The 25,762-nt window shown below is 40.2% G+C and overlaps 1 protein-coding gene across 2 annotated transcripts in view; it reads left to right on the forward strand.

Annotated features, from left to right (window-relative positions):
• Positions 1–4,383: 4,383 nt before the first annotated feature.
• The window catches only part of NEK7 (NIMA related kinase 7), a 163,846-nt gene continuing 142,467 nt past the window's right edge, over positions 4,384–25,762 (forward strand). Inside the window, exon 1 of one of the 2 annotated variants that reach the window (XM_043568322.1) lies at positions 4,384–4,689. The gene's annotated coding sequence lies outside the window, so the exon portion shown is untranslated. The remainder of the gene's footprint in view (positions 4,690–25,762) is intronic. The other variant, XM_043568323.1, reaches the window with a different exon arrangement.

The raw sequence follows: 25,762 nt of genomic DNA on the forward strand, positions 1-25,762 counted from the left end.
ATTCGTCATTTTTTTCCTATTTGGAAAAATGAAAATTGCTCCATTTGTTCAGATTTGAATGGATACGGTGCATCCCAGGCTTAGGAGAAAAGCACAAAAAAGAGCTTGACGAGTCAGAAGATGTAGAGGAAAGGGACAGATTAGGTAGACCTCTTGGACACCTTTCCATTCTGCTTTGTGAAATCACAGGATATTTGTCACATCCCTTTCTCAGGGTGGATGCATGCACACAAAATATTCTAGAGAAACCTGTACTTTTAAAAATTATCTTTGGGATTGATGAGCAAATCACCACAAATCTCTGTGAACACAGATATTGAGGAATGCTCGTGAACACTCTGTGAGAAGGCCACCATTGTTTGAAGAGAGTGTGTCCTGTGAAATGGCCTCACAGTCTGGCTCCAAATCAAGGATAGAGTGTACAAGTGTGAAAAGGGAAGTCGTTTTTAAATGTATTTCCTTCATTGCTTTGACTTTTGGCCCATTGCATATTGGCCTTCTGGCTTTTACATTAAGGAGACAAAAAAGCATAAATTCAACTGGATTGTTAACCACAGAAAATCATAATACGAACATGACTGCTAGTTGTATTGTTTCCTGTTTTGCAACCAATATAAAACATTACATTTCCCTACATTAAGAGTATATATTATAAAAATATGTATATGGTGCATTAAAATGTTTCCCCAGTTTTGTAACTACTGCAAAAATAGCCAGGCAAAAGCCACTGTCAGCATGCCACAATTTTTAAAAATGTTTATTTATTTTGAGAGAGAGAGAAAGAAAGAGAGAGAGAGGGATAGAGAAAATCCCAAGCAGGCTCCCCGTTGTCAGGGCATAGCCCAATGTAGGGCTCGATCTCACGAAACGTGAGATCGTGACTTAAGCCAAAATCAAGAATAAGGCGCTTAACCGACTAAGCCACCCAGGCGCCCCACACATACCACAACTTTTAACTACGAACTGTACTCTCAGAATACCATAACTAGATCATGGGGACATAGCAGAGTTGCCCTTCTGATTTTGAATTCTAGGGATTTGATGTGAGAATAAAATTAAAGCTTGTTTTATTGTTTGCATTGGAAGCTCATTTACATGATCCATTGAAAATTAATTGCAAGGGGCTGTTAAAGTGAAAAAACAGCTTTCTAATATTTTTCATGAGTGTTTTCAAAGAAAGATAAAGATTTATTTTCTGACACTGTACAGTGACCACAGCCAGGACTAGAGAAAAGTGATCTCCCCTGGGTTGTCTGCAGTCTGCACTTTGACTTCCTCCTCTTGGCCCAGTTTAGTCCAGACATTTCAACAGCTTGACTAAGCCTCATCACCATTTAGCTGCCAAATTCAGTGGCTGCCAATATCACTAGTAGCTTTTTAAGTACACCTGTTGCCAGCCCTATGTTTGTGAGTCCAGAAGACTGGACATTTCTGGTCTACCCCAGTGGCTAGGATCTTTTTCAAAGGAGAATTATTTTTAATATTACTTCATCATCCTTCATTAGAAAAACATTTTTTTCTAGCAAGCTTCTCTCCTTACAGAGGAGGTGAATTTACAACGAACCTGGTATATGTAACGTCTGGTCTGGTTTAGTCTATGGATAAAAATGGTTTTGGTAATCAATGCTACTTTTAATTTTTATTTTTAATTGTGGGGGGCCAGCAAAGCTATACGAATAATAAAATATGAAGACTTGGTATAAACTGACAGGCTTTAGGTATAATAATCAAATATCATTTACAGCAAAGTTAACCTGATAGTTAATGGCATGTATTACATGGTAATTAGGTATAAACATAGTTCATTAGGTAATTAGGTAAAGGATTACAATCAGGGTGTTTCGTGGATCCAAACAGCATTTTTGGATTAAGGTTGTGTGGGAGATGAATAGAAGCAGAACTCTGCTCTGTGGGGCTAGAGGAGCCCCCTTGGCCAGATCTCTCGTTTTTTTCCATTAGCATTTGCTCCAGGCCAGGGGCAGGTGGCGTGGGCAGCCCTCCCATACCTCCACATAAGGCGATAAAAAGTCACAAGGAGAAAGTGCAGTGGATTCAGGTCTGACAATCTTAACAACCTTTGAAAGGTTGTTACTACTACATAGCTGTAACTTTATCGTCTTTTCAAGTGAAGGAATAGGACACACACAGATGATCTCAATACTTTGGACACCTTGTAGCCACTAATAGGATATTTCCTAGACAAAGTCTTTGTGACTACGAGGGCTTCCTGAGCTCATTTTATTTGCTTATCAGTGTTCATAAGGTGTATGCATTTTCTTCACACCAATGAAATATCTGGTCTATAGATGAATCTGAAATTTATTTCAACTGGGATGTTTTATTATCTATCAATCTATCTACACTTTTTAAAAGATAGTGCAAAAGATAGTAAAACACAAACAAAAAGCTCCCCTCCCCCCAAGCTTTAATCCTACTTCCTGTAGGAAGGTTGAAGTGTCTTTACCTGGGCAATATCTGATTATTTTTCCTGCAAAAGTATGACTATTTCCTGCCTATGTATGACTCAAGTGACACTGTTCTTATTTGACTGATTTTAATTTGGTGCGATGTGGCAGAATGATCTGGTTCAAATACCAACTTCATTGGCTTCATCTTTGCCTCCTTTTTTTACCCCCATCCAACCCACTGGCCAGTCTTGTTGGCTGCATCTTACAAATATAACCGGTGCATCTTAGAAATATATCTGGAATCTGACCATTCTTATTACCACAATGGTCTAAGTCATCAATATCTTTTACCTGGCCATTAGAATAGTCTCCTCTTCTAGTTGTTCTGACTCTGCAGTCTATTCCCAAAGTGCAGCTATTCTCTCCTAAACTGAGTCTGATTTGGTCACCCCTCCACTGGCTCTCCACTTCATTCAGAATAAATTCTAAAACTTAACAAGGTTCTATATTTTGCCCCTTCCTGTACCTACCCCCTCTTCTGATCTCATCTGCTAGTATTCTCCCTTGGTTCACTGGATTCTAGCTATGCTTACCTCTTGGTTATTCCTCAAACATGCCAAGCCCACTTCTCCCCAGGATCTTTGCATTTGCTGTTTATGGCTCATTTTCTCACTTCCATCAGGTCTCTGCTCTAATGTCAGAGGCCTTCCCACATAAGTATATTTCAAACAGCATGCTCCCTGTCCATGTCCTTACCCTGCTTCATTTTTGTATGAATCACCATCTGACATAGTATGTATTTACTGGCTTTTGATTATTATGATTGCCTTTCTACTACAATATAAGCTCCATGATAGCAGGGACTTTGTATCTTGGTAAGTATTGTATCTTCATTACTTAGAACAGTGCCTAGTATATTTATTATTACTTCTTGAGCCAATCGAATCAACATCTTTTCTTGAGATCTTTACTATTATTTTTTGCTGAAAATAAACTTTCCAAATATTAACTACATAGCGTTAACTTTTGAAGTATTTGAGCTATAATCTACTCATTCTTGGCTCTCTACCCTTTGGTAGGTAAGTCCAACTAGTGAAAGACCTAAGGGCAGTAACAACTACTTAATGAGTACTTACATGTTAGGCTCTTGTATTTAAGCACTTTGCTTATCTCATTTCTAACCGTAATCCTAGAGATGAGTATTATTACTATTCTCGTTATACAAAGAGACCGATACCCGGGAGAGGTAAAATAACTTGAGGCCAGGTCACAAAGTTAATAATCCCTGAACTGAGATTAGAATCAAAGTGTGGTTGACTCCATACTGCCTCCTAGCTGTCGTCTCCCAGTAATACGTGTCCAGTTATCGAAGTAGTAAAGCCTTTTGCAGTTCCTGTACTAGGGTTCTGGTGTATCCTGCCCCCCTACTCTCCTCCCCTCCCCCCCCCCCCCCCCCCCCGGCCAAAGATTCTCAATGCAAAACCACCTCGTTCACCTTTCAGACATGTCCTAAAAGCCATTGTTCTCTAAGCTAGGCCTCTTTAATGTAAGGTGTGCTTAGCGCAAAGTCAGTTTAAACCACCTAGTGAAAGAGGATGGGATCAAAACGCTGTGATCCAGAAGAAAGGGGACGTCACCGGTTCGGCTTACTGCTTGCAAGTGGGGTAATTTTAACATAAATGGATAAAAGACAAGTTCTCAAAAAGCAGCCGACCCGGCCCAGAGAGAAGTTGGCCCCAAGTAAGGGAAGGGGGCTGGGGGGGGGGGGCAGATGGACACCCCCGCCCATCCCGCCAGGCCTGACAACAGGGAGCCACACGCCAGAGGGGCCCCCTCCGACGGCTTCGGCTCCAGCGGGGAAGCGGCGGGGCGCACGGCGCCTAGAGGAGGAGAGCGGGAGGCCTGGGCGCGCAGCCGGCGGGACCTGCGGCGCGGGACTCGGGGCGCGGGGAGGGGCCGGCGGCCGCCCCGCCCCTCTCCTCGGGGATGCCGGGATGTTTACACTCCTGACAGCGGCGGCCGCGGGAGGAGGAGCGGGAGTCTCGGGAGGATGGGCCGCCGCTAGGCTCGCACTCGGGACGCGCCTCTCCTTGCGCAGGGTGGGGGCCCGCGCCTGCAGCGTCCGCGGGGGCGGCGCGGCGGGAGGTGGCGATCGGCTCCCGGCCTCGCAGCCACAGCCCCCGGCCCAGCGGGCCTTTCCGCGGCGCCGCCTGGCCGAGCCGCCCGCCCGCACGCCCCGGGTCCCTCGTGGGCAGGAGAACGGAAAACTCCCAACTTCCTGGTGAGTGGCTGCCGGGGTCTCGGGCGGCCCCGGCCGGGTGGGACTGCCTGCGGAGCCGGGAGGGGTGGGGGGGGGGGGTCGGGAAGGCGCGGGGCGGCCTCCGGGATCCCCCCCGCCGGGGGAGGTGGGGCGGGGCGCGCCGCACTCGGGCTGGGTGGGGGTTTCAGTCCAGTTCGTTGGCAGTGGCGGGGGCGGGCGGCAGGAGCTTTGTGCCCCGCGGGGGCTCTGGCGGCCTCGGCCGCCGTGGGCGCCGCGGTAACTAAGAAACTCCGCGGCCACCGCGGCGGCGGCAACAGGTCTTTGGTTTCAGGACCCGAGGAACTTAGGCGAAGTCCCGCCTCCCACCCCCCGGCTGCCGCTCATTGGCGGCGTCGGTTATTTATCCCTCGCCGATTGGTTAAGTCCAGCTGTCAGGATTCGGCAGCAGCCAGATTTAGAGGAGTGAAGTTCACTGGAGACAGTGGGTGGTGGGAGCCGTGCAGCTAAGCGAGAAGCTGAAGTGGCTGGAGAAGTAGAGGACGGCGGACCTGTTGGAGAATGGGCTTTAGCGGGACCCTGTCAGGATTAGCAAATGTGAGAGTGATTGCAAGGCAATAGAGAACTTTGCTGGTAATCGTGGTAATGGGAAACAAATAGAGAATTGAGGCCAAGGCTAGAGAGACGAAGGGCACCCCCCGAAAGAAAAATGAGTTGGCCACATTACCCAAGGACGGTGTCAGGAAGCAACACAACCTAGCAGATGCTGCAGTGAGATCTGAAGAACTTCTTGTCTCTTTCCTGTATGCTGTAGGCCTTGGGAAATGATGTATCAAATAGATAAATCGTGTTCTCTCATAGCTGTAGTCCTTGTTAGGGATAAATACTAAAACTGTATTTATTTTACAATAAGATAGGCTCCCATCATGGGGCAGTTCTGGTGATGGAACTGAAAGTCTGAAACACATTACAAAAATGAAATGATTTTCCTCCTCTGCTGATCATAAAGATGCTGTTGAAAAAAATCAAATGCGTGTAGTTTGTAGAACATCATGTATCCATCATAACAGAACCACTGTGTCTAATTCTTCCTCCAAAGAGTTTGTAGTTTCAAGAAGTATGCACACTCCTTGCAGGCGATAGCTGTGTCTCTCGCCATGTTGCTCTATAGGATAAAGTACAGAATGTATGTATGATAAACTTATTTTGTACAGGAGCTTGAGCTGTTGCAGGCGTGACCTAGTATTAGGGACAACCGGAAAAAACACTGAAAACGGTGGATAGTTAAACAGGAGATACAATGAACCCTATAATACTTTGACAAGTGGCAACTCTTACTGAAGAGGTGCCGAGTTTTCTTGGCTTTAATGCTTGCCGAAGGCCAATGCACTTAAAACAGTTAACATAAAACTTAAACAGTTATCATTTACAGAGGAAGGAATTCTCTGCTATCCTCGGGAGATCCAGTCCACAGCTTGCTTAACTCCCCAAACCACAGCATCTTCTGTTTGGTCCTAGACTGGGAGCTTGTTGGGGTGGGGAAGAGATGTTGGAGCTTAGAAAAAATTGCCTCGTGGAGGAGTCAAACGGGCAGAAACTGTATGGGGACGTTGAGAGAGGAGGGCTCGCAAAATAAAGGGGAAGGAACCCCTAGTGGAGGCTGGCTGCTTTCTCTGGGGTGGGAAGCCCACGGACCCTCGGAGAGGTGCGGGCCTGAGATTCTGCTCTCTGCCGGGAGGCCCCGCCCTCTGCGGCACTGACGGCTTCCACAGCCAATAAGCGGCGAGGACACCGCGGTTCCCGCTCGGGAGGGCGGGTACTTCCTACCCCAGCCCTGGGCTCGGAGGAGGGAGAAAAAGTTCCTCCTGGAAGGATGTCTGCTGGTGGAGGGTTCCCAGTCTGAGGGATGAGAAATAGATACGTAAGAATAAAGGAGAGGAAGTTCCAATTTTCTCTGACCCGTCGTGTACGTCTCGTTTCATAATTGAGCTGCATCTTGGACTCACCACCGCGATTGAAGCTTTATAGTTGATAAGAAACGAAGGTGATCAAACTAAATGTCCAGGTGGACTCACGGAGTTTTACTCTGAAATTACCTGTAAACGAAAACCAGGGAATGTCAGAATCTAAACTGTTAAACTCTTCCACAATTACTTGGGAATCTTTCCACGGTTAAGAATCTTTATCAATTTAAAAAGGAAAGAGCGTAACTTCAGTGCAGTTTTATTCTGTACTCGGAACTACTATTCAGGCTCGTTTATGAAGATCATACCTGTAGCACCCTCCATTCCTTTTCCCACTTAGGCTGGACAATTTCAAGAGCTCTTTTCCAGTGCAATAAAACAGCACTTACTCCAAGAATGAGGAAAGCACGTTTGGTATGATGGTATGATGGCAACATACTGGTGGAGGAGAGGAGATTTAAGGCCAGCTTACTAACGTACCCACATTGTAAAAATCAGAATTGTCGTTTTAAATGACTGAAAGCGTGGTTATAGTTTGTGTATGTAAGTATTTAATCTCACGCTTCCCTCCCCTTCCTCTTCCTGCTAGTTACAATAGAAAGTTTTGAGCTCTGATTTATTGCAAACATTCAAGTGCTCTTTTCTTCTCAACTAGTGTGCCCTTACTGAAATGTAGATTTCCTTTTTTTTCCCCCCATAAAGATGTGGTCTGAGATATCATTAGAGACGTCTGCAGAGTTTCTAGAACCAAACTGTCTCATGTTTTAAAATGTATCTCTGTAGTGTTACTAAGGTAGCCACCATTCAGGGTATCTGAAAAGAGAATGGTGATTAAATGCAGTTTTGGAAAAGAAGTTGTTTAATTAGATAATAGGTTGCAAAACTCCTTTCAGGTTTGTTTCCTTTGATTTTTTTTTAAAAATAGGTTTTGGTATTTAAAAAATTTGCACTGTAGCTGCAGTTACACAAAGCAGCCCTCTTGTCTACATTCCTGGTTTCCTTCAAATTAAAATATTTGTCCTTTCAGGTATTTGCTCTAGAGTTTTGTGGGTGGAATTTTAGTTAGTACATTATATATAAAACATGGTAATATACTTAGTGTAATACTTGAGGATGTCTTGGAAATGACGTATGTGATTATCGTTTCTCTGAACTGCTTTATCCGCAATTACTTTATTGACATTTTCATAAATATATTGCTAGATGCTTTAAGAAGTGTTTCTTCATACTTTTGAGTGTTTCAGTTTAATTCCTCCTCCCCTCATTTTTGTAGGGAATATAGGTAAATTACATTTGGTTATAATTTTTTTTGTTTATGTTTTTATTTCATTTTTGAGAGAGACAGAGCACGAGCAGGGAAAGAGCAGAGAGAGAGAGAGGGAGACACGGAATCAGAGCAGGCTCCAGGCTGTGAGCTGTCAACACAGAGCCCGATGTAGGGCTCAAACTCACAGACCGTGAGATCATGAACTGAGCCGTAGTCAAACGCTTAACTGACTGAGCCACTCAGGCTCCCCGATAACATTTGGTTATATAATTGTAATGAAATATGTTTATTTGCAGGATATAATGGCAGTTGAGAATTTTTTTCACGTGTGTAAAACTAATGTATAACAATTCACTCTTAGAAAACTTCTAAACTACTTGTTCTTCTTTTTTTAATTTTTTTAAATTTTTTTATTAAAAAAATTTTTTTTTCAACATTTATTTATTTTTGGGACAGAGAGAGACAGAGCATGAACGGGGGAGGGGCAGAGAGAGAGGGAGACACAGAATCGGAAACAGGCTCCAGGCTCTGAGCCATCAGCCCAGAGCCTGACGCGGGGCTCGAACTCACGGACCACGAGATCGTGACATGGCTGAAGTCGGACGCTTAACCGACTGCGCCACCCAGGCGCCCCTTTGTTCTTCTTTTGATGACTAATAATTTGATTACCACCGCATGTTACATATCTTCATAACATATTTTTTCATTCTGATGAAAACAGAGAATGTGTTTCACGGTTTTTAGTGAGCAGTGAGAATAAGGATGGCAGATAGATGATCATGGAACATTTCTTTCTTTTTTCTTTTTCTTAGTTTATTATTTTGAGAGAGAGAGAGAGAGAGAGAGAGAGAGAGAGAGAGAAAGCGAGCGCGCGAGAGAGAAAGCACGAGAGAGAGCATGGGAAGGGCAGAGAGACGGAGAGAGAGAATCCAAGCAGGCTCTGCACTGCCAGCACAGAGCCTCACTCGGGGTCTGGAACTCATGAACCATGAGATCATGACCTGAGCCGAAATCAAAAGTTAAATGCTTAACTGACTGAGCTGCCCAGGGGCCCCGATCATGAAACATTTCTTATTTTTCTTGAGCAGGAAAACTGTAACATTTGTCAAAGTAACAGCTCTGCCGTATTATTTATATAATGAGCTTACACAATGAACTGTTTTGTAATAGCTACCCACGGTGTTAATCAGAACAGGGTATAAATGAATGGAACTTATTTAATTGGTCTGTAAAAATTTAGAAATACTGTTACTTAATGGAGATAGACCTTTCTGTAAATCTTGCTATGGGTCTTCTGTTGATAATCAATGTAAGTGAGTAGTTAAGGGTAACTTTCTCGTTCCAGGCTGCTTTTGTATAGAACAGGGGTTTGTAAACTTTCTAAAGGACAAGAGAGTAAGTGTTTCTGACTTTGTGAGCTGTATGGTCTCTGTCATTGGCTGTGTTCCAGTAAAGTTTTATTTGCACAAATAGGCTGGAGGCCCACCCCAGCTCTAGAAGATAATACCAAAGATTTAAATAAGATTCTAGACCTTTGATGTTTGGCTTGATGTGTATTTTCCACAGGAGTATTTCATAGCCTTTTTTGGTTCTTGGATGCTTGTGACAATCTCTTGATCTTTCCCAGTCCCCTCAGAATAATGCCCAGTTATTCATACCCCAATTTTGTGTTTCATCTCAGAGACTTCATAAGTCTTAGAACCTCTTTTAGATTTATCTGCTTTTTCAAAGTTTTCTATCATTCTTTGCCTCTTGGGGTCCCCACACCTATCCTGTGACACTGAATGAATGTGCTCCTCTCTAGCTTCTCTCTTACTAAACCAAGATGGAATCTGATGTCATATATTTAATCTTTGCTTGATTGACAGATAACGCTTTAATATAAATGTATTTTGGTGTGTTTCTTTAACTCATAGTTTTTATTTTAAGCTGATTGGAATGACTGCCTCTGTTACTTTTTAGGGGGGATTTCTGGCATGAGCAAGACAGTGGGCAGATTTCTTCTTCTTCTTTTTTTTTTTTTTTTTTTTTTAGAAAAAATTGATGTAGTCTTTTATAAAAGACTTTCTCCCAGTTTAAAAAAATTACTGGAGAGGGCCTGAAGTCAGGGTGTATGTGGCTTGGGTTGTGTGTGGGATACCTCCTCCCTTTGTTTTAAGAATTGGCTGTAGGCTGACCTGGGTGCAGCTGCTGAGAAGCCAGAGAATGGAATGGAAAATGCAATGGCTTTGACATCACTCAGTGGAGTTTCCTAGCCCTAGCCAGGAGTGAGTTCTGGGTGTGCCAGAGTATTTGTCTCTCCGGGTAGCCAGGTAGGGCCTGGGGCATTCGGAACTTCCAGGCTGGTTGCCACCAGCTACAAGGAGCCTCTTTCCTTTATCCAACCCTGCTGCACAAATACTGATCATTTTCTGTGTTTACCATCATGTGAAAAAGACTAAGCCTGGGTTTGCCTCTTACTCTATGACCTTGGTTGAATTACTTGATTGGTTGGGACTCCGGTTTTCTCAGCTCAGGTAAGATTGCTTTGAGGAATAAATGAAAACATCTATGTAAAGGTATGATAGTGGGCTCTAAGTGTTAGTTTCATTTCACCTATTTCTGTTTTTAGGACCTTCAGTGGTAGGAAACGCATCTGCTGTTCTCAGTTTCTTCCGATGACAGGCCCTGTTGCCCACTGTGCCTTAGGTCTGCTGTCTGTTCTGTGTTCTCTGCTTGAATTCTTCTTCCTCTCTGCTCTGTGATTTCCATATTCATAATTTACTGGTTCCCGTGTTTGAGAATGTTTTTATGTTTTTTGGAGTATGGGGAGAAGGCATTAATCCTGGGTTCCTCAGGCAGGAAAAAACACAAGAGGCTTGGGGGGGTTTATATTTTGGATAATGAAAAATGGGAGTTGCAAAACGATCCTTAAATACTAATTGAAAATGGCAAAATTAAAAATATTCTTTCTGGTAGTCTTACAGTTTTGCTTTTTGTTATCGTGAGAATATTTTCCTCATATTCTCATATTTACCTGGCAGATTACTGTAATTTTTGTTGTGGTTGTAACCATAACAAAGCCACATATCCTCTACTACATTAGGACTGGGAAAATTGAACAGATATGTTTATGAAAAGTTGTTGTACTTCTAAAACGAAAGGGATTGCAAACTTTCCATTGCTTTTTATATCTAGCTGGTGGACCATACAGTAAAGTAATGTGATCTGTTTGCATACTGTCGTGAGGACACCAGAACTGGACAATAGGTAATTTGTTTTAGGAAAATGACATGCCCTTATTGCAAACACTTTATAGGCATGGTTTGTTATTTAACAAATACAAGTTAGTTGAAAGATATACAGAAAGGATGCTTATTGATGGTTTAATTTATGGGAGACAATTGATATTTTATTCTCAGTTTCTTATGGCAATGTACAAATTCACTTTTGTTTTCTTTATAGTCTGGTGTTAGAACACATTAAGAATAGTATGGCAGGGAACGTACTCAGTAAAAACTGGCATTTTTAACAGTTTTCAACATATATTTAAAGTAAAGTTTTAATAAAGTTTCTACATTCGATAAATATTTTCATTGTTAAATGTCATGTGGTTTTCAACGTGGCTTTATCATTTTATGACCTTGAGTGTTTAAAATACCAGCTGTTGATGAAGAGTTGTATTTTATCAGGCAGTTCTCCTATCACTCCTGTAATCATTCTCTGTTTTTATATGTAGGAAGGAATTTATGACATTGTATTTAATAGTATTTGATGGTTGCAGGGCAGGGGCTAGGGGCGGAGTTTGAGCTTCCAGCAAGGTTTCCCATTACCAGGCCACCAAGGGAGTTGCTGCCTCATCCCTGATCGTAAGGCTGCCAGTGGGACAGTGCACCGTCACCATCCTAACGAAGACACAGCCACAATAAGGAAGATACTGCTCTTTTGGGGGCCCCCAGAACCATACTGTGACTGCTGTGGTCCAGGAGCTGTATGCTCTGGACCCTGGCTCTTAACACCTATATTAGTTTCCTAGGGCGGCCCCAACAAATGACCACAAACTGAGTGGCTTAGTACAACAGAATTTTATTCTTTCATAGTTCTGAAGGTCGGATATTAGGAATCAAGGTGTGCATAGGGCCATGCTGTCTGTGAAGGCTCTAGGGAGAAGGCGTTCCATGCCTTTTCTTAGCTTTGGGTGTTGGCGGCATCCCTTGAAGTTCCTTGGCTTTAGACAGATATCACTGAAATCTCTGCCTCTGTCACATGGTGTTCTTACCGTGTGTCTCTGTATGAGTCTCTGGTACTCTTTTAAGGACACAGTTACTCTTACACTTAAGGTTTAATAAGCAAGATCTATACTTTTTCTTTTAGATTCATTACTGTACAGGTTTTTAGATTTCTGACCTTTTTGTTTTGAAGAGAATATTTTAAGTTTGTGCAGAAATTGTACCTAAGAGTTGGGGCGCCTGGGCGGCCCAGTTGGTTGAGCATCCTCTCTTTGACTTCAGCTTAGGTCATGATATCACAGTTTGTGAGTTTGAGCCTCACATTGGGCTCTGTACTAACAGAACAGAGCCTGCTGGGGATTCTCTCTCTCCCTCTCTCCCTGCCCCTCCCCTGCTCATGTGCTCTGTTTCTCTCTCTCTCAAAATAAATAAATAAAAAAAGAAATTGTACCTAAGAGATAAAGACACCCACATTATCGTGTACATATGTAATCTGTAGTTAGTATCCTAGTGCTGCCATTAAACAGCCCTTCTAAAATCAGGTTTTCCATTCACCATTATCATCCTGTGCTTCCCCTTAGGAGACCTTAAGTGCATGATTCACTACATCAGATGTTCTCAGAACTGGAAGGAAACTTATAAATTGTGTAAACTGACCTTTTCATTTATTGTGAAAATAAACTAAAACCTAAGGATGTAAACTTGCTAATCCATGCTGTGCTTGATTCCATAACAGTCAATATTGCCTTGTGTTATCTTTGTAACGTTTTCAATAGTAGGCGCATGATTTCTTCTTCTTTTTTTTTTCACTCCTCCTGATTTAACAAAATATTGCTCTCTTCATGGTACGTGCTCAATAAAGACTTGCTGATGGGGTGATGACATTGTACCTCTGATTGCCCCTATCAGGGCCATGATTTAAGTCAGCGAATATTTGAGTGAATCACCCCTGCCTGATTGTGCAGGGGTGAAGTATTTCTTTCGCATCTAAAGTGAGGAACAACAGGATTGCTGTCTCCCTGGAGAGATATGGAGGCTACTCCTAGGAAGGAGCGCTTAGAGGCAGTAGATAGGAGAGTAAAGGCCAGAAAGTTCATGAGTGGTTGTTTGATCAATGTTTCGTAAACACGTATTTCATTATATTAGACACCTTGATTCATAAAAGCCAGCCTTCATGTTGTTTGTCATCTTGGTATATTGAAAATAACTTGGATGCCCCTATTGCTTCTTGTATATAAGCCCAAAATGTTGGGCAGTGCCACTGGCCAGTGTCTCCCTCTAGTTTCTTCTCTTGCTGTGGTTCAGAGAACATGACTGGTTCTGTTTCCTTTATTTCTGTAGTCATGTCTGTCTCTTAGAAGTTGGTTCTCAATTTGTTTATTATATGTGTTTCCTATTTCAGTGAAAGTTCTGCTTTACAAAGCAGAATGATTAGAGATTAATCAAATGAATCCTAAAGGATTTATTTCATGATTTCTTGAAATAGTTACATCTATTTGTATAGTGAAGGTAATTTACAAAATATTTAGAGCTGTTTACGAATATATGGGTGACTTTTTTGCTACTACCAAGACAAGTTATATTCTCAAAGCATTTGTCCTATGACTGTGTTTCTCAAACTGTAGTCCTCAGAATGTCTGTGTCTGGAGATTCTGATTGGATAAGTACAAGCACTGACATTTAAAAACAAGTTGAGGGGCACCTGGCTGGCTCACTCAGTAGGGCATGAGACTCTTGCTCTCGGGGTTGTGAGTTTGAGCCCCATGTTGCGTATAGAGATTACTTTAAAAAGACTGTGATGGGAACCTACATTTACAATAAGTAAGGCAGGTGTTCCTCAGGCCACACTGAGAAATGCCACGTGGTCTTTGTAAAAAATATTTTTTTAATGGAGAAAACTTTTGTTTATAATGAGAGCCCATTCCTACCGCTAGCATTTCTGGCTTGGGGTGTGCAGCCGCTTGGCACAGATTGTATCTAATGATTAGGCTGTTCTAGCATGGGTGCCCATGTCTCAGCTCAAATGGTGGATGGGTGTTATTGAAATGATGCTTACAAAGCAATTAGAATCAACTAGATAAAGTATAAATATTTTGTAAATAAATAGTATGTATTTATAAATAAATATATAGTTTACTAGTATACTAGTTACAGGAGAGAAAACTTCACTTTAAGCAAGTGAAAGAAAATAGCATGTCTAGTGTTAGTTCTTCTATCCCGACAAATGGTCCCTTGTTAATGTACTGCTTATAGCGTAGGCTGTTCTCACCATTTTTGGCATTTCTACAGTATTTCTCTCAGCTAGGTGTGAAAGCTTACCACTTCCCTTACCTCTGAGATGGTTTGCTTTCTGCTTCAGGGCAAAAACCCTTTGCCTGCGCTCAGAGATTTTGCCTCCAGTGACCACTACCTCAGTCCTTCCTGTGGTTTTCAGTCCTGTTCCTGGGCTTGGCTGCACAGAGCTCTCCTGCCTTGCCTATCCAGCCACGCTGGAAAGTGTTCAAGAACATCATGATGAGTAACCTGTTCCTTTTTCCATGACTGTCTTATTTCCATTGATAACAAGTGTCTGATGCTTGAGTCGCTTCTAACTTCCCTTCTTGTCATTAGATACCGATCTTTGCATGCGAGTTGTGTTCTTTATTCAAGAAAACCTGCTTGGTCATTTAAAAACTACTTTCTATCAGTGTTTTTCTTTAACACCTTTTTCTTGATTTGTAGTTTATCAATCAGTCCAGGCCCTTTTTCTTTATGACCAGTTCTGCCCCCTTCTTTTTTCATATAGTAAGAAGAGGCAGCTTGACAAAGAAGGTATTGAAGTCCTGGATTAAGTTCAGGTTCATTTTTATATCTTTTCAAATGCCAAGCACAGAGTCTGATTCTTTGTGTGAGCTGAATTAATACTCAAAGAACTCAGTTTAAGAGTTGAATGTCTGGTTTAGGAGAGAGCATTGGTAGTGTGCTGAATGGTTCAGATAATATAAATGGAGCCTGGGCTCTAACGAGGCACTGACGATGTTGAGTTAGGATACGTTGGGACTCATGTCTCGCGGTGTGTGGTCCCTGAACAGGCAGTGCTCCCTTTCCTAGGCCATTTTTGTTCATGTGTTGAGTTGTCATCTTTTGAATGCCAGTATTTCTACAGTAAGACCTGAATGCCCATTTTTCTTTCTTTCTTTTTTTTTTTTTTTTGTGAATTTTGTAGGGTATTTGCATATGCTGTTCAGAAGACAATCCAGCTGATTGGACAGGATTTGGTGTTAAACTTAGTTTCACAGTGAGGTGAGGTTTCTCTGAACTTGGAAGGCATACTTGTCAGAAAGCAGAGGGACAGACCATTTGATCTCGGGTTCTCCAGCATTTGTAAGATGAAAGAGTCTATGCTTCTGTTCACTTAATGGTTCTTTTTCTATTTGTTCCTTTATTATTCTCCCCATTTTCCTACTGGGTCCCACCGATTCACTGATTGAAGAACGAGAAATTCGGAGGTTGTTGGTAGGTAGCTGGGGGTGAGTAAAAAAATAATCTAAGCAAGATCTAGCTTTATGCTTTTAAAAATATTTCGGTTTTTATTAATTACAGAATATGGGAGCAGGCAGTGACCAAATACTGTATCATATTGCCTGGCTCACCTATTTTTAATGGCTCTACATTGGAACCGCTTTCAGACTGACCCTGACCTATCTGTCTAGATTCACTTCTTTATACTCTTTTATAGTTTGGTCACATCTGACCATTTACCTTTTTTTTTTTTTTTTTTTTTTGGATACATTTTGTACCTGTGTGGCTTTATTGCTTTAATACGCTTTTCTCACTTCTTTTAGTGTCTATTTTCTACATTCCAGCTATTCAATCTCAGTATATTAAAATAATCTTCATCTTTTAAGGCTTTGCTCTAATATTATACAGAGGATATAAAGAAATCTTTCTTTTGCTTCTTTAAGCTTTTAGTACCTATTGACTCTCCCTGTAGTTACTTATCTTAGCTTCCTTCCTGGAATGTAAGTATCTGGAAGGTGTGAAAGGAATGTAAGTATCTGGAAGGTGTGAATCATGTCCTGTACATATTTGTGTTTCCTGCAGGACTTAGGACCATTTTTGTCACAACTGGTCATTCAGGGAATGGCAGATGTCTGCATCCCAGTGATGATATGGGACAGAAAGTCTGGGCAGATCCTAGAATGAAAGAATGTCCAAAACAATTGAGTAATTGGTTTCAGGGAAGTCTGTGCTAGATGCCAGGCACATGTCCCTGTAAGGCCTGTAGGGCATAGTGTGAGGAAGGTCTTACTGTGTGATATAAAGGTCTGATCTGTAAGTGGTAAATGTTGAGGTATTCAGTGATCTAGTGCACGAGTCTGGGTTTGGATTCTGCATTCTGAAAGATCTCAGAATAGGATGACATGGGAACCAGGACTAGGAAAAACAGGGGTATGCCAGACGTGAGGTTGATGGAAGTGAGGAGGAATTATGGAGTAGAGACAGAGGGAAGTTTGGCAATTAGGCACAAGTTAGAGGCTCAGGCAACAAGGAAGAAGGGTCTGAGTTCCTGGAATTAGGACTTGAAGTTAAAATGGACCAGCAGTCGGATTAAATTGATTTGAGGCTGATTTACTAAATGTTTACTAGGTATCCTTATGTTTCCCTTCCTTAGGGGCAAGGCCATTCCTAGTTCAAGTTAAGTGGATGTGGCTTTTTGTAAAGGGGGAGCAACTTCTCTCTGCCCATAAAAAGTGCTGACTGCATATTTGTCAGATGAATCCTGTTTTGATGTTCTAACCATCCTCTCATGAAGAAAATATTGAATGGAGTTAAATAAGAAATAACTAGCCTAATACTGGAAATTAGTCCTCTCTTGAGAATAATTACTAAGTGGGAATTGATGAGGGTTATTGTTTGATTTGAGGCCATCAGATGCTGCCATAGAGAAAAATTGTTCCACTTCAAAATAGATACATTTTATTTAGTAGCTTTTCATAGCTTTCATTGCTGAAAGTTAAAAAAAAAAAATCACAATGTCAATAATTATTTTTAAAAGCATATAAAGGACTTACAAAAAGGCCTATGCCAAGAGTACCAAAGATGTACTGTGTATTCATGAATTGATGAAGAAGCATATAAAAAATGAGCCTGGAATGATACCCAGATACTGCATTTTGAAAGGCCTTGCAGACTTACTAAGAAGATTGGCCTTCTCCTCTCCCTTAGTGTGATTGTAAAGAGTTACTTGTACCTTTATGTTTTCAAAGTTTGATTTTAATAGCGATAAAAGCTATAGTGCTTTGATATCTTTTTACTTGGTTCTTAGTTGGTCATAAATCCATCAGGAACGAATGTCAGAATTGACTCAAGTTTACCATAAAGGCAACTTCAGGTAGATTTGTTAAAAAAATGTGTTAAGAAAAATATATTAAGGGATGTATGAAAAAAATAAGTTTGGACTTGAAAATCTAGACTTTGGTGATAGTATGTGTATACTTTAAATTTACCAAGAAAGGGATGCCTGGGTGGCTTGGTCGGTTAAGCGTCCGACTTCGGCTCAGGTCATGATCTCACGGTCCGTGAATTTGAGCCCCGCGTCGGGCCCTGTGCTGACAGCTCAGAGCCTGGAGCCTGTTTCAGATTCTGTGTCTCCCTCTCTCTCTGCCCCTCCCCTGTTCATGCTCTGTCTCTCTCTGTCTCAAAAATAAATAAACATTAAAAAAAAAATTAAAAAAAAAATTTACCAAGAAAAAGTGTTACTTTGTTTTTTTATAAAAAGAACTTACTGTAGCATATACTTTTTTTTCCCCCTTTTAAAATTTAGGATTGAGTTAAATTTATTTATGTATTTACATCTTTGTTCAATCTATGCTTTTTTTTTTTTTTTTTTTTTTTATGATCCACCCTCAACACCTCCTACCCACTTCTAGGTGGGTTTTTTTTCTTGCTTAAAATCCTTCACTTACTATCTTTGGAATAATTTACAATCCTCTAGTCTCTTAAAAGCATGACTTGGGCCTTGGCTCTTGCCTCTGATGCTCCTGTCTTACCTCACTACTTGTAGTTCCCTCATCACTCCCTGCTTTAGTCAGGAGTGTCCTCCCTCTTTGTTGCCTGGTTGGCTCCCATGCATTGTTTAGAACTTGCTTCCGGTGTCTCCTCCTCAACGTCTTGCTAACCCGACAGCCTGTTTTGGCATCTTTCTTGCCACCTGGGATGGTGTCTGTCAGAGTACTTGCCTCCTTATGCTGTAAAAGTCTGTTTCTCTCTCTCTCTCTCTCTCTCTCTCTCCCTCTCTCCCTCTCTCCCTCTCTCCCTCTGTCTCCCCTGGGAATAACTTGAGGGATCTGAATTGCCGGGATCTATTTTGTCTTCCCAGCAGCTTTGGTGGACACCTCAGTTGGCTGAAAAGCTGACCCAATGCATGAGTTGGAGAAGATAAGAGAGAGGAGGAGTCTAGGATAGCCTCCAGTTTTGGCAGGGGCTCTGAGTAGATGGTGGTGCCATTTATTGCCAGTTCTAGCACCTTTTTCTCCCTACCCCTCTCACCCCCACCTTTGAGTAGCCGTGGCTCTTTATTGAGATGAAATAAAGAAATTAGAGACTTAAGTTTCTTGAAGATTCTTAGGACATTTTATGTATGTCATGGTATTTGCTGCCTCATTGAGGAAGGGTGGGGGTATATATAGATGGCTATCACTGAGCATGAAGAAGTAGTCTTTCTTTCTTATTGGAATATTTTCTCATTCTCTTGCAATTTTGACTGTCTTTGTAATCTTTAATAAGCAGTTGGAATATGATCATGAGTGTTAGGCAGGACAGACTTTGTCCCATATGGTTTTAGAAGCCTTCTCATATATTACACAAAATGTGCTTGCAGCTGGCCTTTGCATGTTGTTTTGGTGTTAAGATAATCATATAGGTCCTTCCATGCAGAGTACCTACAAATCAAATGGCTATCAAAATCATATAAATTCCTGTTTGTTGACTAGGGAAAGTGAGAGTTGAAATTCTCTAAGACATAAGGGAATACAAATTTTGCTTTAGTTATAAAGATGTTATAGTGCCTGATGCTGATGAAGAACAAAGTAGAAATCTTAACCAGATCAACTTAGAATTCAGAGTCCTGTTATTGAAGCAGAGAGTAGAGAATAACTTGTTCTGTTCTCATTGAATCTACATTCATCAAAGCTAACTGAGTGTGGTGGGAGGAGGAGGCCTCTCATGTTGAGTTTGGGCTGTTCATGGGATATACAGGTGACCCTATATCTAGGCAGTTGGTTATATGGGGCTTGAGCTCAGCAGAGAAGTCTGGCCTGGGGTAGAGCTTTGGCGTCATCACTAGAGAGGGGTCAGTGGATTATGCGTGGTAGCAGGTGAGTCTGTCTAGGGAAAGTGTGTCGGGGGTCCTGTTCATCCTTGTTCACTTAAATGGGCAGTTTCATTAGAAGGTAAATAAATTCTCAATGAATACTGGGAGAAACTAAAAGTCAATTCGTGTTGCTGTCTGACTTTAGTTCTAAGTATAATATGTAAGGTATTTTCTTGTGAAAACCCAAATAATGCTGTTTCTATGATGTCTTTCTAAGATTTTATCATTCTTTAGTTAGAAGAATGGATTTTCACAGATTCAGAAGGTTTCCAAAAATAAAATTAGGTTGATGTCCTCAATTATGTAACTCTGTTTTAGTGTTTGTAAGTCTATAATCACTATTAACTCAATTTTCAATTTTTTGGGGAGTTATTTATATTTAAAGTCTGTCATATAAACTTCTAGATGGCGTCTGATAAACAAACACCATTATCTTTGTGATTCCTACTATTAATTTAAAGTAACAGTCTTTATTCTTTGGAGGATATCTCCGGAAAGATCACAGTTTCACTTAATAAGTGTGTCAGAAAAAGTGCATTTATTTCCAGTATATGTTTGTGTACATTAAAAGACATACGCACACAGTTTGGCATGATGGTGTGGTTTGTGGAAAAGAGCAAGAGAGCGATTACAAGATGGTGCAGGTCAGGATTGGAATAACTTGGCAGAGTTTGGTGAGAAAGTTTGCTTAGCAGCTGCCTGTGTTAACTTTGTATAATTCATTCAAAGACTAGTTCGGTTCTGTGATATCAAGAATAATATAGCAGCAAGTGAGTTCAGTTTCTTAGAAGGTAAATTTTAAAGGACAAAAATATAACCTTGTACGTACTTGTAGTAAGTACACTGAAGAATCTTTTTATTAAAAGTTGGGACAGTTTTGTGTAACCTGTGAGTGAATGGCTTTTACATGCTTGCTTTTTCTCCACCTTTCTTAATTTTCTCTTAATTTGGTTTGCATTGGAAGTCTGCACAGTAAAAAAGAGATCAGGCAAATCCAGAGATACAGTTGTTATTCTTCTTTCTCTCTTTTTTTTTTTTTTTTTTTTTTGAGGGAAGAAGAGGGTGGGCAGGAGGAGGAAAAGGCGGGAGTTTCCCTAGAAGTAAAGTAACATGCTGGCTTTGTTTTGTTAGACATTGATTATGTCCCACTAAACCTAATTATCCATTAAACAGACTCTGTTGTTATGACTGATTCAGATCTCAAGAATGTCGTGGGGGCCTAAGTAAGGGCTAAATGAAAAAGTTCACTGGAGATGACACCAGAGGACCCGAGAAGGGATCATTACCTTACCACTTAGTTCTAGGCCTCAATTTACTTGTTTAGTGTTTAGGAGCATCCAAAAAAAAAAAAAAAAAAAGGAAATCTTTTAGAACTATTTTATGGTTACTATAAACTGTAGTATATAAAGAAAAATGATTTTGGAAGTTCAGGAATAATCAGTGTACAGAACAGTGGTAAAAGAGTAGGTATGTGAACAAAATGAATACACAGCAGTTAATAAGCTTTATAAAATATGGGTAAATTGTAAAATCGTGCGTTAATTCAGAAAACTCTATTAAAATTTCCCTTTATTTCAATGAGAAGTGTTTTTAATTTTTTTGTGATGAGTTTTTGGTTAGTGAGTCCTTGTTACAGACCAAAGTCTATTAAAACAAATGACCTTACAATAAATAATTCATACAAATGAAGCATTTCCAACTACTAGCCTGTATTCCATAGGGCCTTATCAGCTTTGTTATGCTAGAATTCATCAGTATGAATTATTTAGCACAAGGAATTCAGCAGAATGTTTTTTATAACCAGGTTGAGAAGATGGGCCCAACCATTTATCTTAGCTCTTTATGTACGTCAGTCTTTTGCCATGGGTGGTAGAGTGCAGTTGCCATGATTTTTCTGGTGTAGTTGGATAGTTAGCTTAGTAATCATGTGCTTTTGCCAGGCTTTAGTTGTTGTTATGTGAGTAACTGAATGACGTGGCAGAAGTATAAGGGAAAATTAATTGTATTTGTAATGGCATCCTATGTCTACAGTTAAACTAAACAAATAGAAAGTCTATCAAAAGTTTTTTGGGCAAAGTTCTTTGAATGGCTGAGTAGGGATCACTTGTCTTTTACATCCTTTTAGGGAAATTCTTCTGTTACAGCTAAGCAGAAAAAAAGAATACTGTCTTGCATTTGTGTACCACTTAACATTTTGAGAAGCATTAATATTTTATTCTTCCAGCTATTTGTTTACCATAGAAAGTTCCCTGTATTTGTTACTCTAGGATAAGGATTTGAGACCTTGCTCTGTCATCACATGCTGTGTGCTTATTATGAACTTTAGAGGGAAGTAAACTGAGACCTAGGGAGGATAACTAGTTTTTAATTATTCAGAAGTAGATGCTCATATAAATTTGAATTAATTACATCCTGATTGTTAGACTTGTATTGTTTATAGCTTCTTATTTTCTAAATTTGATCATTCAACAAGTATTTATTAGGCCTTAATATAGTAGAAGGTACTGGAGGTCGAAAAAAAAGGAGGAAGAAATAGATTCTGCTTTTAAGTAGTAGTTGCTAGTGGAGTTAGTGATTAGGACCTCTGTTGGACAGATAAGTTATTCACTAGAATACATTAAGACAAATACACCACTTGATTACAAAACAAGGTTGGCCAGGCAGACTAGCTGGGAATGGTGTTTCAGTAAAATGACAAAATGTGTCCTTTATCAGAGGCACATAGGTATGAAATAGCCTAGAATTTGGAGAAAGTACACATGGCTATTAAGACCAGACTACTGTATTTATAAGAAGGAAAGCACTAGCAAACAAGAAACATGGTTAAGAAAAGTGTGTTTCATTCATTAAAGAATTTTAAGCACGAATATGCCATAATTAGACTTTCATTTTTAGATAGACCATTACGGTGAGTGTATAGAGTAGGAATTTTGCCGAAGTCAGGCAAAATATTTAATAGGTTATAATAGTAGCAAGAATCGAGGTTAGAGTGGGAGAGAGCCAAAGCATAAGAGACTCTTAAAAACAGAACAAACTGAGGGTTGATGGGGGGTGAGAGGGAGGGGAGGGTGGGTGATGGGTATTGAGGAGGGCACCTTTTGGGATGAGCACTGGGTGTTGTATGAAACCAATTTGACAATAAATTTCATATATTGAAAAAAAATAGTAGCAAGAATCATGAAGGTCTGGGATATGCAGAGAGATATTTGGGAGGTAAAATTAATAAGGGACATAGGGAGGTGAGTGAGGGAGTAAGAGGTTCTGACATGATGTAGGAACTATATGGGATGACTGGATGGCTGTGACATTCACTAAGAAGGGGAATACAGTATAGGATGGGTTTGAGGTGCTCAAGATCTTAGACATTTCTGTTTTGGCAATCAGGCAGAAAGATCCAGTAGAGCTGGAAATGAGATTTTGGAGCTACTGGTTCATAAATCATCAGTATGTAGGAGGCAGGTTATGTGCCAGCTAAAATGCATGACTATCGATTTAAGTAATCAAGGGACTAATCATTAAAGGAAACCTGAGCACGAGAATAAGCTGAATTACTTATTGATCATAGAACAAAAGATGCATTTTGTGTAGAAATGAAAAAAGCAGATGAAAGAATATTGTATCGTGCCCTTTATAGAGGTGATTCACATTGCTAACTTGATTTATTTCAAGGTGGTACTAGATTAAGTAGTAGCAAATACATTCACACTTCCTCACCAGCAATTGAACATACACACTTCTTCACCAGCAATTGACAAAAGTCACTGGAACTAGTATTTTTACCCAAGAAATTGGAAAGGATCAAAGTATTCTCTTTGAGCACTTTGGACACAGTAATACAAAATGCAAGGAGTAATGGAGCAGAGAACAAAAAACACAAAGGGTTGTGGCCAAAAAATTGTATACGCAGCCAAATTATGGTTCATGTGCGATGAAAATGGAAGGGTACTTTCAGGTTTTCAAGGATTAGAGAAAATGTATTGCATATGTGCCCTTGAAAAACATTTTTTTTAATGAGAAAAAGACAAATGAGAAAAGTCAAAATTAAGAGTTTGAGAAAAGGACATCTTTGTCCAAAAGCACTAGGAATAAGCACGGAAACAAATTAAATGTAGAAGCAAGACTAAACAGTTGTTCTGCAAGATTGGAAATAGTGCAGAGTACCAGAAATAACTTACAAAGGTAGGTTGTGGTTATGAGACTTCTAATCTAAGAACTTGGGGATGGAGCTTTAGGGGAAAGTGTACCGGCATGCTCAGTCCTGGGCCAACCAGGATCCATTTGTGTATCATTAATATGAATTTCCTTTTTCCTTTGATAACTGGCCAAAACTGGTTAAAGATGGGCAATAAAAAAAATCTGGGAAGTCACCGTTAGTAGAATTTAAAATAGGAGAGGATTTATGTTTGTTTTCTAAATGGCTAGACAAGATTAGGGATTATGGCAAGAGATGAAAAAAAAAATCAAGGAAACAAAAACAAGGTTTTAAAAGACAAGTGTCAGTAAAACAATTTACATATAGTGTATTAAATTTCTCTTTTAAAAGACTGACTCAGACTAAAGGACAGTCTTCAACTATGTGCCCTTTCAAAAGGTATACTTGGAACAAATAAACCTGGAAGGGTTAAAATAAAAAAGGTAGGTCAAGATTAATAGGGAAGACACCACAGAAAAATCGGACGAGTAACAGTATGAATTCCAAAGTAGAATTTAATGAAGATAAATTTAAATTTAAATAATTTAATTTAGTTTAAATAGTATAAAGAACAGGTTTTTTAAAAAAATGTTTATTTTTGAGAGAAAGCACAGGTGGGGGGGGTGGGGCAGAGAGAGGGAGACAAAGAGTCTGAAGCAGAGAATCTGAAGCAGGCTCTAGGCTCTGACCTGTCAGTGCAAAGCCTGACGCGGGGCTCGAACCCTTAAACTGCAAAATCGTGACCTGAACCAAAGTCAGATACTTAACCGACTGAGCCATCCAGGCATCCCAAGAACAGTTTTTTAAATTGATTGAAGATGTAATAACTTAAAAGACCAATAACTATGGGAGAATTAAAGTTCTAGGAGTTGTCTTTATAACAGACTTCTAGGCCTGTTTTTTTACATTTTTACTTTTTAAAATTAAATGAACAGGGAGAATCTTCCTATTCATGCTTTTGAGTATAGTCTTAATACCAAAAATCGGACTGAAGGAGAACCTTTAGATCAACTATTGACCGAACTTTATTCAACAGATTACTAGAGTTGTCCTAGATATTAATAGAAATTCTGTGGAAGAATATTGTGGCTAGACAAGTTTGGAAAAATCTGCATAAGGTACTGTTTTGGAGATTCATAGCGCACTGTAGCGCATTAGGATCCCTGAGAAGTTTAGCTCAGTATTTTACAGGTTCCTATTTTTTTTTCTTTGTTTTTGGGTCGTGGAATATCAGTGAACAGTTTATGGGATCCTGGTGTTTTAAGGAACAGAGTTTGGAAAACGCTTGAGTATTGCTGACAAGTCTGTAATAAAATTAAGACTAATGGAACAGTTAAAGAATCATTAATCATGACTAAGGAATTTTATTTAAAGATGGTTTAATGGAAAAGATCTAGTTATATGACTCATTACCTCATTTGGTTCAGTAACAAAACTTGTATGAAAAGCTTAGTAGAGCAGAAAATCATTTGATATCATTTGATACCTGCCCCCCCTTTAATATAAAAAAGCCTCTTAGAAAATTGTGAATATCATTTGGTATGGAATATAGTCAATATCATAATTTACTGCAATTCCATAGAAGTTTGTCCTTATTACTTCTTGTTTGCTATATTTTAAGTTCTTTGAGGGTAGGAAATAAGTTGATTTTTGTGTATTTTTTGTCACCCATTCTGATACAGAACCTTGGATTATAAGCGTCCTGTAACTGTTTCTTGAGAACATTTGGAAGCATATCCTTATGTAATTTTTAGATTAAAATGAGTTTAAAAAATATTTTTCTTCCTGTTTTAAACCTTTTTTTTAATGTTTATTTTTGAGAGAGACAGAGTGTGAGTGGGGGAGGGGCGGAGAGAGAGAGAGAGAGACAGACAGACAGACAGACAGACAGACACAGAATCCAAAGCAGGCTCCAGGCTCTGAGCTGTTGGCATAGAGCCCTACATGGGTCTCGAACCCACGAACTGTGAGATCATGACCTGAGCTGAAGTTGGATGGATGCTCAACCAACTGAGCCACCCAGGCACCCCAATGTAAAATATTTTTGAAAGTACAAGCCATACACGTTTTTAAGCATAAAACATGAGTTTTCAAAACTGAAATAGATACTCC

Source organism: Prionailurus bengalensis, chromosome E4 (genome assembly GCF_016509475.1).
Source record: "Prionailurus bengalensis isolate Pbe53 chromosome E4, Fcat_Pben_1.1_paternal_pri, whole genome shotgun sequence".
NCBI classification, from domain to species: Eukaryota; Metazoa; Chordata; class Mammalia; order Carnivora; family Felidae; genus Prionailurus; species Prionailurus bengalensis.